The 14,115-nt window shown below is 39.3% G+C and overlaps 2 long non-coding RNA genes across 2 annotated transcripts; one reads left to right on the forward strand and one right to left on the reverse strand.

Moving 5' to 3' along the window:
• Window positions 1-291: 291 nt before the first annotated feature.
• Window positions 292-8,916, forward strand: LOC307012940. Its single transcript, XR_013800787.1, has 7 exons — window positions 292-614; window positions 857-1,202; window positions 6,741-6,873; window positions 6,998-7,172; window positions 7,285-7,409; window positions 7,906-8,095; window positions 8,264-8,916. It is a non-coding gene; the product is annotated as an uncharacterized lncRNA (long non-coding RNA).
• Window positions 7,484-9,480, reverse strand: LOC307012941. The gene is made up of 3 exons (XR_013800788.1): window positions 9,303-9,480; window positions 8,969-9,151; window positions 7,484-7,979 (listed from the first exon to the last, which is right to left on the reverse strand). It is a non-coding gene; the product is annotated as an uncharacterized lncRNA (long non-coding RNA).
• Window positions 9,481-14,115: the final 4,635 nt, after the last annotated feature.

Raw genomic sequence — 14,115 nt, forward strand, 5'->3', positions numbered from 1 at the left:
TGCTATTTTTGCTGATGACTGACGTTTCAAAAGTAGAGAGCCAGACAGGAGAGGTTCTAATCTGGACTAAAGAACAATATTTGCGGCGGAGGAGCGGCGAACAAACAACGCCAGCATCCTCGGCGACCCGGGAAAAACATAAATGTAAATCATAAATGTAATCCCTCAAACATGAGGGAACTATCCGACCCAAATATACACAGGTAAACTACCTCTTAACCCAATCATTCCCCATAATTAATAAACGCAAAATAAATAATAAATTGCCTGGTTCATGACATCCTATTTAAATCACGGAAGTGATGCGCCTCCATCTTTTCCTACTTTTCATACAGTCGGCAAGCGAGGGAACGCCCACAAAACGTCACATCCGGTTCGCGCTGAGGGAGAAAACAAACCGGCTTCCACCATGCCCAGGAGCTGCTGTGTGCCCTTTTGTACAACTAACAAGCTTAAAAATCCAAATCTAAAATGTTATATTTTGCCCAACGGGAGCACAGAGCCCAGGAGAAGAATCCGGTGGCTTCAAGCGATCCGTCGGGAGGATGAGTTTGGCCACCTGTGGGATCCAAAATCCAAACATGTGTACGTTTGTAGTCAGCATTTCATTAAAGGTATGACAACGTTATTCACACAATAACAGTGTTAAATTGTTTCTTAGTTAACATGAATGTTAAATTACTAGTTTTAAGAGAAGTTAACTAACTACTACGTTATGCAGGCTACCTTGCTTGAGTATACAAAAACACAGCTATGCTAACAACACTGGTGGTAGCTTCCGAGCTTTCTGCAGTTAAAATGTATTTCACCCCCTTCTATACCCTTCTTATTTCGTTTGTTTACTGTCTTGCCCTAGGCTTAAAAAAACGAGGACATAGCCCACCCAGACTACACACCCTCGCTGTTCCCACATAAAAAGACAAAGTCTCCCAGGTCATTACTTCAGAGGCTGGAGAGAAGGAGGAAGCGTGAGGGTGAGGCCCAGCACCAGAATCCCCAACATCAGAAGCTCCCATACCTCTTCAGGAGTTAGAGAGAAAACAACTTTGTGCTGCCCCTTTAAGAGGGCCTGCAAAGGGTTTTGGGTTTTGCACTGTGTCCATAAATGCTTGCCGTAGTTTCCTGTTTCTGGCTGTCTATGGAGCACATGGGTTGTTTCCTGTCAACTAAATCCTTGCTCAAATCCTAGGGTCTTTATGTCTGTAAGTACCATTCCATATATTGTCCGTGTATACTTAGTTGCACATTTAAATTGATTATATGCAAACATGAAGAACAATGAATGATGCTAAACTTGTTAGCCTGTAAACAGCAGTGGAAATGTTTGTGGCATTTATGCTAACAGGCACTTTGTTGTTTGGAATGTTTGTTTTAGTCTTGTTTCTTTGTTTATTTAGTGTTTAATGTGACAACGTCTCATGACTTTGGGTTTTGTTTGTATTTCAGTTTTACAAAAATGGAAATGAAAAATGGAAATGAAAATGTAACTTAATCAGTAAACATCCAAAACTGAGCTGCTGTCTCCTGGGTGTTTATTTCTGTGTTAAGCTATCTGCCAAGCCTGCAATCCGAAAAGTATTCTTGCGAGGGCAGAATAAACTTTATGAAGAATTGTATAATTTAAGAAGAGAAAGAGATGAGGCCAGGAAGGAGCGAGCTGAAGCCATCAGAGAATTGGAGAAGTTGAACATTTCGGTAACCACTGTGAGAGAAAATTACACTAAATGTAAAGTCATAACAGGCCTGTCATGGACAGTATTTGACACTCTTCATCAGTACCTGGTACAGTTTATTAAGTCACAGAAAACATCCAAGATGTCAACACAAGACCAGCTCTTTATTACTCTGGTGAAACTGCGGCAGAACCCCTTAACCGACATGATGTGTGGAATATTTGACCTGGCACATAGCACTTTCCTGGATGTATTCTCCCGATGGTTGGATTTGATGTACGCCAACATTTCTTTTTTGATTAAATGGCCTGATAGAGAGTGTATCAGACGCACAGTACCAGCAGAGGTTCTCTTCCAGTACCCTAGAGCAGGGGTTCCCAACCTTTTTCACCAAGGGCCCCCCCAAATGACTCCTGTTGGAATTTGCGACCCCCCAAAACGTTGAAACTTTAATTATCGCTGTTGCCGATCTGCCCGATCTGTACTGTGCATGTGCGAGATGGTCTGCCATACTGGACAACTCCGTACGGCAACCCAACTAGGACACTTGACACAGTGGCGTTTGGCAAAGCACAAAAAGAAAATGGATTTAACTTCTGTTTGGCAGTTATCATACTGAATAAATATTTACTGTGAATGTATGCAAAGATGTATGGCATATAGCTGTCTAACAGAAGTTAAATCTATGTCTCACTTATTCTGACAATGTACTTAACCCCAAATAAAAGAACCCAATAAAAAGAGTTGTTAAATAATAGTGAAGTCACGTTGTCATAACAATAACTCATCTCTCCCGGTTTTTTTGTGTTCTTTTTCTGCTTTGCCAAACGCCACTGTGTGAAGTGTCCTATTACAGTTGCCGTATGTAGTTGTTGTTGGAGATTAGGAGGATGTTTAAAACCAACCTCGTCTCCGCGTGTCGTTAGGTAAGCTGGGTAAATTCGTAAAAAGGAAGGGATTAAGAAACACCAGAATGCAAGTTAAACAATAATCTTGTTTTAATGATACAAAGTAACAATACAAATACAAAGGAAGTACTTCCTGCTCTTTCTCCTGTCTTACTCTCTGGTCAGCCTGAAGAAAAAGAGATCGAACCAAAGGAAAACACAGGCTTTCATACTAAAACACAGGAGGAGGTGTGTGCGTGCTTTCCCCCAGAGGTCATCTTATTGGGAGAGACCAACACATGGCCTGTCGCACCCAATCAGTGCGACACAGCAGAAGAAACCCGGAAACAAAAAGTCTCTTTCAGTTTGACGAAAACCAGACACCTTTTGGTGTCTGGTACGAACCTGCTCTAAACAACAAGTTTCCTTATCTTATTTCACATCTTGTAGCCAGCACACACACATCCCCTTTATGGCCCTTTGTCCCTGAGTCCATCTCCCCCCCTCAGGTTACCACACACAAGTTAAAAGTATGTTTTAAGATATAGTTGTTATAGTTGGCTAAATATACGTAATACATGTAAATTACTTTCATATCAATAATAACGAGGAACACATTACCTATGCTCTTAAGCAGTATTACAGATGCTTTTCAAATAGTCAAACTTCACACAGGCCCAATATAGAAAACACACTCATTTGTCCTGCAGCCTTTCCAGCCATTTGAGCTATTGTTCACATCCTTACTTCAAATAAAAGGTTTCACATTGCATATTTCCAGCTTCCTTTACACATACTGTTATTATTAATACAAAGTAATTAACCACACACATCTATTGAAAACAAGTAGATTTCCCTGATAATTGGCATGCTGAAAATCTTAAGAAGAATGTCCCCTCCCCCAGCTCTCTCGTCCCTGTCATAAAAGCTGCTTCCATTTCATATAGAGTAATAAAACATGTTTAAGCTAATTTCTCCACAATGTTTGTAGCCATTTAGTACCCGCACATGAAAGAATAAAAACAGAGGTATAGTTGAACAGTAATCACGCAGCACATATATTTACTGCAATGAAAACACACACATTTGCCCTAAGCATGTGTAACGCACCCTCTTCTTTTATGAGGGAAACATTCCAGAGTTTTGGAGCTATCCCCAAATTAGGATGTCCCCTGCTCACATCCCTCTCTGAACACAAAGACTTCACCTCAATATATTGGGGAGGGAAAACATACTTTGTCCCTTCAAATTTAACACACATGAATATATATATAAGGTGACATTAAAATGAATATACCAGATTTAACTTTCCTGCCATAACACGTTACTTTAATACTTCAAATAATTCAAATAATCCTTCATTGTCCAGTATGGCGGACCATCTCGCACATGCGCAGTACAGATCGGGCAGGGGGGCAGATCGGGTAGTGACAGCCGTTCCTGGTAACAGCGGTTACCCCCCCACACACACACACACACACACACACACACACACACGGCAACAGCGGTAATTAAAGTTTAAAAGTCTCAAAAATGCTACAACTACTGTCACAAACTGGATGAATGTGAAGTATTTCATTAAAGGAGGATGAAAGCGTAATTAAGGAGCATTATTGGAGTGACTTTGATGGTTATTGGACTCAGGATTAATGAATTTGGATGCCCGCTGTATCAAGAAATTAAAGGACGGCGCAAGTGGAAACAATTCACAAAGGGATTCAACTGTTTAAAACACATGCTCAAAGTAAGCCGGATTTTGGCGATGTGTTTATGTGGATTAAAAAATCGTAATTAATCTACAAAATGGAGGAGACCGATCTGATCGGAGCAACTGTGACAAATAATCCAACTGAATCCGACACTTTACGCGCAGAAGAAACATTTATATTAAAGAAAAAATGATACATTTCTGTCTTTGTATGCTTTTATTAGCTACTAACTTGCAAATGTATGCATCATATTTATTTCAAATGTCGAAGAACAGGACACTTCAAAAGAATAGACTATGTCTAATAAATAAATGGTAATATGGTTGCATAGGCCTGTATAAAACAAAAATGAAAAACTGGCATATTAAGCAGGTAAATCAAATGCTTGTCTGCCATGGAACAGGTAGCAGAGAGAAGACGAGATTCAAGTAGGTTCATTAATGTGAACCTTGGGCTTGCACGCCCGCAGCCAGGGATGGAATGGCCGGTGTAATGTGAGTGACAGCCAGTCTAAAGTCGTTGTGAACGTCCAGTGTGTTGCGTGCTTTTGTTTTGATGGCAACAAGTGCGCTGAAGGCTGTTTCTGATAGATATGTCATACTGAATGGGAGTATAATCCTGGTCGTGGCATGCAGTGTGATCTTTGGAGCGAGGCTTGGTCCTTTGACAATCCCAAACTTTTTAAATCCTTTTTCCTGGAAGTATTTCTTTGACAGCGAGTCAGCTTGGATGTCGTTGAGCTCATCTTCGCAATCCAGGTATTCCACATCCTCAACTTTGGCAATAAAGGGATTCAAAACCCACAATTCCTTGGAGACATACTCGTCTATGTTAGCGAACCGTGATTACATTTCCGTTTACAGTGCGTTCATATGGCGGATGGACTCGCGACGTACAGACACAGGCACCGTTTCAGGATTGTTTTGGGATTGTTTCAGCAGTAGTGGAAACTGTTGCAGCTCCCCCCTCTCCATTTTCTCGAACCTGTACTCCAGTTTGCGCACAAATGCATCATTGGAGAATGTTGGACTCCACGCCTTGCAGACGCTTGTTTGTTTCATTATAGAGACTGAAGATGTCGGACAGGTATCCTGTTTTAATCAAGAATGACTCATTCACTTGCTCTGACAGTGCGCGGTTAAGAGTTTGTAAAAACTCTTCAATTTTTTCCTTCAGTTCTACAAAGCGTGCCAGCACTCGGCCGCGTGAGAGCCAGCGCACCTCGGTGTGCAGGAGGAGGGTTTGGTGCGCTACATCCTCGCACAAGTCTGCGAATAGACGCTTGTTGGTGGGGCGACCTTTGATGAAATTGACTATTTTAATAACAGTTGAGAATGTTTCGCTGAGGTCTTCTGACAGTTTCTTGCTGGCCAGGGCTTGGCGATGTATCACACAGTGAAATATTGTGCAGTGTGGGGCCTTTTCTTTCAAGCGACTGTTAAATCCCTTGTTTTTCCCCATCATTGAGGCAGCTCCGTCTGTGCAACATGCAACTAAATTCTCATAGGAAAGCTTGTGGGATGAGAGGTAAGAATCCACTGCAGTAAAAATGTCCTCACCCCGGGTGGTAGTGGTAAGGTTGACTGACATAAGAATGTCCTGCTTCAAATCTTCCCCATCGAGATATTGCACATAAACGATCAGCACAGCCTCGTCTGCTACAGTTGTGGTTTCATCAAGTTGTATGGCAAATGGCCCCTTTCCAAGCTTTTCGAGCAGCTGCAGCTCGCAGTTACTTGCCATCTTCTCAATTCTGTCTTTCACCATATTGTTTGACAGTGGTACAGTTTTTAGCTTCTCCGCGACCTGCGGGCCGCAGTTTCTCAGCCATCTTAATGCAAGCTGTCTTAATGAGCTGCTCGCCAATGTTGTGCGGTTTCTTTGCCTTTGCTATTAAAAGTGCACATTCAAAAGAGGCCTCGCTGCCAGCCCATTGGCTTGTTTGCCTTTGCAAAGTGTTGTTTCTTTATGAAAAAGTCCCGATCACGCCCAACTGTTTCTGGGTGCATGGTCTGTTGGTGTCTCTTCATTTTGCTGGGTTTCATGCTTTCGTTGGCTAGCTTCATACCACACACTTTGGGCGGGTTTTGTCCGTTCCCTCCATGAAACCATTAAGATAGCTGTCTAGGTAGGTCCTCATTTTCTTTTTGATTGCAGATGAGCTGTCATCTCCTTTACATTTTTCAGACATTTTTAGACAAAAATATTCACCTTATGAAGTCGGTTGCTAGCTAGCAAGCGCAGCAAACTGTTATTATTATGAAAGCTGACACAGTAACGTCAATGTTGGCGCCAATCGGAGGAGTATCAGATGAATTTTTTGAATTTTAATTTTAGTTAATCAATTAATTTCTATATGTTATTGTAATGTAGACAAGGTTTTTAGCGCCAATCATGTATTGCGTTACAATATGTAAAAAAAAAATGATACGTACATTTATTTTTATTTTTTATTATAAATATGATATTAGGCCTCAAATCATCTGAGGTCTGGCGCCCCCCCTGCGATCTTTGGCGACCCCCAGGTTGGGAACCACTGCCCTCGACTGCAATTATCGACTGCTTTGAGATCAGAATTGAACACTCAAAGAAGCTGAAAACAAGGTGAGATATTTTTCTTTTTGATAGCATGCATAAAGTGTCTGGTTTTTGTAATACTTACCTGGCTGTCTGTGTATATGTACACAATTTATCGATAAGTATTACTCACGACTGTCTTTTCTCACAGAGCTATCCCCTACTCAAAATACAAAAACTGGACAACAGTGACGTATTTCATTGCATGTCACCCATCTGGCTCAATCACATATCTCTCCAAAGGCTGGGGAGGGAGGGCTTCAGATGTGCATATTGTAAGGAACTCAGACTTCTTATCTCAGAAGTTCCACCATGCAGGAGATCAGGTAACAATTGAACTGTTTTTTTTTTCTAATTTAAGTCTTATTTGTGAATTTATTATTTAGCCATAGTTACCGTTTTTGAGTTGCTGTTGAAGTAAAGTAGTGTTTATTTCAGATTTTAGCCGACAGGGGCTTCACTTTGAAGGATGACTTTGCTATTCTGGGTGAACAGCTCATCACACCGTCTTTCACGAGGGGCCGAAAACAACTGTCAGCCGAAGATGTTGCAAATTCACATTGGTAAGTATAGAGTCAGCAGTCAGATTCATACAGTATGTACATTTTAATGTTTTTGGTATTCAGAGTGTGCTGCATCATCAAATCACTGTTGCTACTTGCCGCTGACGTGGTTCACATTTCCCTAACTAAATGAATTACTGTAACAGTACAGATCCGGGTTAACAAGTGCTGAGACGTTATTCAATTAATCACATCAATGAGTACATGTGTAATCCCTACTTTGTAGGGTGTCTTAAGATAACATTTTATCTTAAAAACATGTTATTCTATATTTAAATACATTGAACTGTTGTTCACATTTAGTGCAATATCAAGAGAACAGGATAACAGGAAGTTAACAGGAATCTTTCTTCACTTTAACATGAAACACTAATTATAGGACACAATGCACTGACGATATGATATAACGGTCAACTGTGCTACTCCTGTGAAACTCAAACATAACAATGTAGATAAACAGCATTTTAACAACAAATATGTGATATGTGGTCTGCAGAGAGAGTAATTGGTGCCCTGAAGAGCCGGTACCACATTCTGGATGGCCCACTTCCTGTGCGCCTGGTGAAGAGACTGCAGGATGAAAGACAGAAGAGAGAAGAGGCCATCATTGATAGGATTGTGCATGTCTGTGCAGCACTAATGAACTTGTCTGGCAGTGTCATGTACAACCGTTACAGAATCTGAGAGTAAGAACAAAATCAATGTGCAGTAATTTAATAATGAGCATCAGAGAACAATATTTTATGCAACTTTTTTATACAACAAAGAAGTCATTATTGTGCCATTTAACTGGTTTCAGTTGAGACATAGTGGATCTTTCTAATCAAAACCACCTGTTGTTTGTCTTTCCACAGGTCCCTGAACTTATCTCAGTGCTGCTCGGCTGCTGCACACCCTGTCACCCTGCCTCTGATGCCTGTCACCCTGCCTCTGATGCCTGACGCTCTGCTGCCACTTGTGTTGCCTGATGGGTCACTCCCTGTGCTGCTTACGACTGGACTATGTTCTGCCTACTTAGCAGAAACATATACAGTACTTATCATAAATGAGTACACCCCCTTTGAAAAGAACACAAGAACAATTTGATCAACATCACAATATCAACAATTATTATCTGATTAGTGTCAAAGTCAAAAGTATAGACAAACACAATTTGCTTATCTTACTAAAGTAAATCAGGGCCATACAATACAATATATTTCATACCATGCAAGCCTGGGTTGTAAATAAAAACTGCCCCTAACTAGTATAAAATGCTTTGTTTTTTTTCATGTCACAGCGATGTTACAGAGATGAATTACATTGCAACATCAGTTTCCTCCAATATTGTACAGCCCATTATTCATTCTATTTGTAGCCTATGTATGTTTTCATGTTGTAAATAAATGTATAGGCTTTGTGATATTTTATTTTGTACATATAGTCTAGTAGTCTATGTTGATACTGAATGAAATAGCTATAATATGCTTCAAAATGAATTCGTATAAATAAATATGTAACTCTGTCACAGTGACTTATTTGTTGCCATTTTTACACTGATAGGAAATTCAACCACCTACCTTTGCATCTTTCAGCTCCCGAAGTTTGTGTAGTATGTGTTGTGACCAAAATGTTTGCATCACATTAATGGCACCACTGATGAAGTCCTCATCTCTTTGTACTCGGAATATCAGACAGGTCTGAGGAGTCCAAGTGATGAAGTCTGCATACATCCGTTGGGTAACAAACATCTGCATTTGGACCTGTCAAATGCAATCCAATGCAATCATCATAACACTAATATTTACATTATAGACAGTATGCCATCTGTGGATAATTATCTTGGATAATTGCACAACATGCTGTAGACTTATTAGAGGTGTTCAGGTATATGCAGGTGAAATATTGAAATACCTGAGTGAAATATGCATGACTTCTCTTTAAGCTTGTCAGACTTTCCAGATGTTCTCTTTTGTCCTCAAGCCACTGTTGGTACCTAGTAGAGGTGTCTTGCCCCCACCTGTAAGGAAACTTAGCCTCTATAACACCCTCACCACAGCAGTCAGAGGAAACATAGCCATCACATGAAACCCCCAGGTATGGCATAGTTTGGCAGATGCGGAAGCCAGCCTTTCTGATGACCAGGTTCTGATGTGGTGCATCTACTGGGTCACAGATGTAAATGGTGGAAGACAGGTTGGCTGTGGGGCTCCCAGCTCCAAGAGCATATTGATAAGTGTCAATTGCATCTTGCTCATGGTGTCTACCCCACTGAATCCAGGGCTTCATTATTGGCCTGTGCCTTTGTTCACATATGGTGTTGATCATTGACTTGCTAGGATGTTCTGAAGCTGTTAAGACACGGTGGGCTATGGAGCCTGTAATGCGACCAACCCGCTCTTGATGCCATTGCACACAGGATGCCTGACGGATGGTTGCTCTCTCCACATTTTCGATCTCCTCCTCGGTCACCTCATGCTGGCTGAAACCCCATGGCTTCTTAAAAGGCCTTGAAAAACCCATGAAACTATTTAATACCACAGAGTCAGGTGATCTGTCAGCCAGCATAGTGAGGAACTGTTGCTGCTGTGATAAAGAGGCTTTTGGGGTAGGGGCTTTCCTTTTCCTCTTTTTTGACGTCTTGTCCTCTGTGTAAAAAGTTGTCTCTGCAACAAGAGCAGGCTCAATCTTTTTAAAACATGTGTTGTTCCACTCACAGGCTTTGCTTGTGCATGGCACTTTGTTGATCCCCATGCGGACACAAGCCTCCAATTTAAAAAGAACAGCAGCCACATGGGAACAACTTTCACCAAGACTGAAAAGGAAGCAAAAAAATATCCATTAGCTCTAGATCACTAAATATTATATATATATAAATACTATATTGGGCCTAAGATTTTACATAATACTGCCCTGTCTGGTGACATTTCTTTTGGAACATTTTGATATATTTGGACGTATTTATGGCACACACAAACAAATGAACGCTTTCACAAACGTACCCTGCCATGCAGTTGCAGTGGGCAGCGACGATGGTACCCTCTCCCTTAACTGCTACCCACGTCTGGTGCTGCTTCTCTGTCACCCTCCAGGATGGCTTTACATCACATCGGAACAGGTAGGTATCCGATGAAGGTAGTTTATGATGGAGCACAACTCCAACAAAGCCACTTGTAAAAAAGTTGTGTGCCTCCAGGGACCGATAGTTCTTTAGGCTGCTGTTTGTGTAAATCCCTGCGTGATATAACGTACCGAGGGAAAACTGCGGTCAAGCCAGCCGTCTTTCACTTTTGCGTGGTCAAACCAGCCGCCCCTGTATTTCGATTGCGCGATTAGTTACAGGTTTACGGTAATGCAATAAAACAACCCTGGGAAGCTGGATTTCAAAGTAAAGGATGGCATGTGGTTCATTTCTATTATTTGCGATTGAGGAACAGGGCAATTTATTAGAATAATTTTAGGACTTATTGCTTCATAAACTTGTTGCACAAATACTATTAACTACTTTTACTGTGTACTTTTTGAGAATGGCAAAATTCCCTCCAGAGAACAAGAAGGAGCATTTTCGTCTAACTTTGACGTGGGATAAAAAACATTTCTTCCATAAGTAGTTTATGAGTCTGCCATGTTTGTACTTATAACTTCTTAGACTACTTGCACAAATAATATGAACTACTTTTACTGTGTACTTTTTGAGTAATTTGAATTTCCAAGTCCTCTCCAAAGAACAAGAATGAGCATTTTTGTCAACTTTAATGTGGTCTAAAAAACATTTCTTCCATAAGTAGTTTATGAAACTGCCATGTTTGAACTTAGTACTTCTTAGACTACTTGCACAAATAATATGAACTACTTTACTGTGTACTTTTTCAGTAATTTGAGTTTCAAAGTCCCCTCCAGAGAAAAAAGATTGAGCATTTTCGTCTAACTTTGATGTGGGATAAAAAACATTTCTTCCATAAGTAGTTTATGAAACTGCCATGTTTCTACTTAATACTTCTTAGACTACTTGCAAAAATAATATGAGCTACTTTTATTGTGTACTTTTTGAGTAATTTGAGTTTCAAAGTTCTCTCCAGAGAACAAGAATGAGCATTTTTGTCAACTTTAATGTGGTCTAAAAAACATTTCTTCCATAAGTAGTTTATGAAACTGCCATGTTTGTACTTAGTACTTCTTAGATTACTTGCACAAATAATATGAACTACTTTTACTGTGTACTTTTTCAATAATTTGAGTTTCAAAGTCCCCTCCAGACAACAAGAAGGAGCATTTTCGTCTAACTTTGATGTGGGATAAAAAACATTTCTTCCATAAGTAGTTTATGAGTCTCCCATTTTTTTACTTAGTACTTCTTAGACTACTTGCACAAATAATATGAACTACTTTTACTGTGTACTTTTTGAGTAATTTGAGTTTCAAAGTCCTCTCCAGAGAACAAGAATGAGCCTTTTTGTCAACTTTAATGTGGTCTAAAAAACATTTCTTCCATAAGTAGTTTATGAGTCTGCCATGTTTGTACTTAATACTTCTTAGACTACTTGCACAAATAATATGAACTACTTTTACTAGCCTGCCACATGTATGCCTAGGCATACAAATGACATATGCTAGTCCGTTAACTTTGGTAGGGAAAAATATACTTACCCTTGACGATGGGTCATCATGAATTTCAAATTGCACAGTGAAGAAATACATTATATGCTGGAAACAAATGAACGCAACTTCGAAGTCATCACTGCCAATATGGCTCATCACATGGTCATAATGCGTGGCTGTGAGGTGAATAGGTGGGTTCTGTGACAATGCACTTGCTGATTGGCGGGAAAGATAGGTGTCTATCACAATAACAAACACTACTCACGTGAAGAGGGAGAGGATTTATGTAGGTTAAAAAAAAAAGCACAAAAGCGGCATGGACCAGTAAATGATTATAAACATCTAACATGTAATGAAATAACCATAGATAAAACATAAGTAATGATTGCATAACATGGTATATTTATAAAGATGCATATGTTGATTGTAAATGTATTCATAAGTTTATTTAAAACATGTAAAATGGGTATAACATGGGATCACACCAGCCATAACGCTCTTGCTCTTGATGGCCGGTCCCATCTTCAAACACAAACTTCAATTTGAACTCAACCAGTAAAAGTTATGCATTCATTTCAAATGTCAAGACTTGGCATCAAAATGTACTTAGACAAACAGTAGTGCAGAATGGCCCATTTAAGAATAATATATATTACTGGATTATAATTATTGATGCCTTAATGTATTCATCTTTAATGTTGCAGCGGGTAAAGGTGGGAATTATTATAATTACAGTAGTATATACTGTTGGGTCGCTTAATCTATAACCATACATCATATTATTCGTTTATTTTTATTTTATATTAATAATATTAATCGTCAAACTACATAGAAGTTAAAGTTAACATATACATTTAGTGGAGTAAAAAGTACCATATTTGCCTGGAAAATATAGTGGAGTAGAATTTATTTATTAATAAAGTAGCATAAAATGGAAATGACTGTGAAGTACAAGTACCTCAAAACATTATTTAATTACAGAACTTCAGTTAACTTTCTTAGTTACATTCCACCTCTTAATTTGTGGCATTAACAGATTGGTATGTGTAAGGAGATGAAAAGGAAAGAATGATAAAAGTGAATCAAACCAGCATGTCAAACATGGTGGTGGAAATATTACATTCTCTAGGAGTGACTTTGCCATTGGATAACTGAAAAAGTACACAGTAAAAGTAGTTCATATTATTTGTGCAAGTAGTCTAAGAAGTACTAAGTACAAACATGGCAGACTCATAAACTACTTATGGAAGAAATGTTTTTTATCCCACATCAAAGTTAGACGAAAATGCTCAATCTTTTTTCTCTGGAGGGGACTTTGAAACTCAAATTACTGAAAAACAGTAAAAGATGTTCACATTATGTTTGCAAGTAGTCTAATAAGTACTAAGTACAAACATGGCAGTTTCATAAACTACTTATGGAACAAATGTCTTTTAGGCCACATTAAAATTGACAAAAATGCTCAATCTTGTTCTCTGGAGAGGACTTCGAAACTCAAATTACTGAAAAAGTACACAGTAAAAGTAGTTCATATTATGTTTGCAAGTAGTCTAAGAAGTACTAAGTACAAACATGGCAGTTTCATAAACTACTTATGGAAGAAATGTTTTTTAGACCACATTAAAGTTGACAAAAATGCTCATTCTTGTTCTCTGGAGAGGACTTTGAAACTCAAATTACTCAAAAAGTACACAGTAAAAGTAGTTAATATTATGTGTGCAAGTAGTCTAAGAAGTACTAAGTACAAAAATGGCAGACTCATAAACTACTTATGAAAGAAATGCTTTTTATCCCACGTCAAATTTAGACGAAAATGCTCCTTCTTGTTCTCTGGAGGGAATTTTGCCATTCTCAAAAAGTACACAGTAAAAGTAGTTAATAGTATTTGTGCAACAAGTTTATGAAGCAATAAGTCCTAACATTATTCTCATAAATTACCCTGTTCCTCAATGGCAAATAATAGAAATGAACCACATGCCATCCTTTACTTTGAAATCCAGCTTCCCAGGGTTGTTTTATTGCATTACCGTAAACCTGTGACTAATCGCGCACTCGAAATACAGGGGCGGCTTGTTTGACCGCGCAAAAGTGAAAGACGGCTGGCTTGACCGCAGTGAGGGAAAGAATT

The sequence above is a fragment of the Notothenia rossii genome (assembly GCF_949606895.1).
Source record: "Notothenia rossii genome assembly, chromosome: 7".
Taxonomy (NCBI): Eukaryota; Metazoa; Chordata; class Actinopteri; order Perciformes; family Nototheniidae; genus Notothenia; species Notothenia rossii.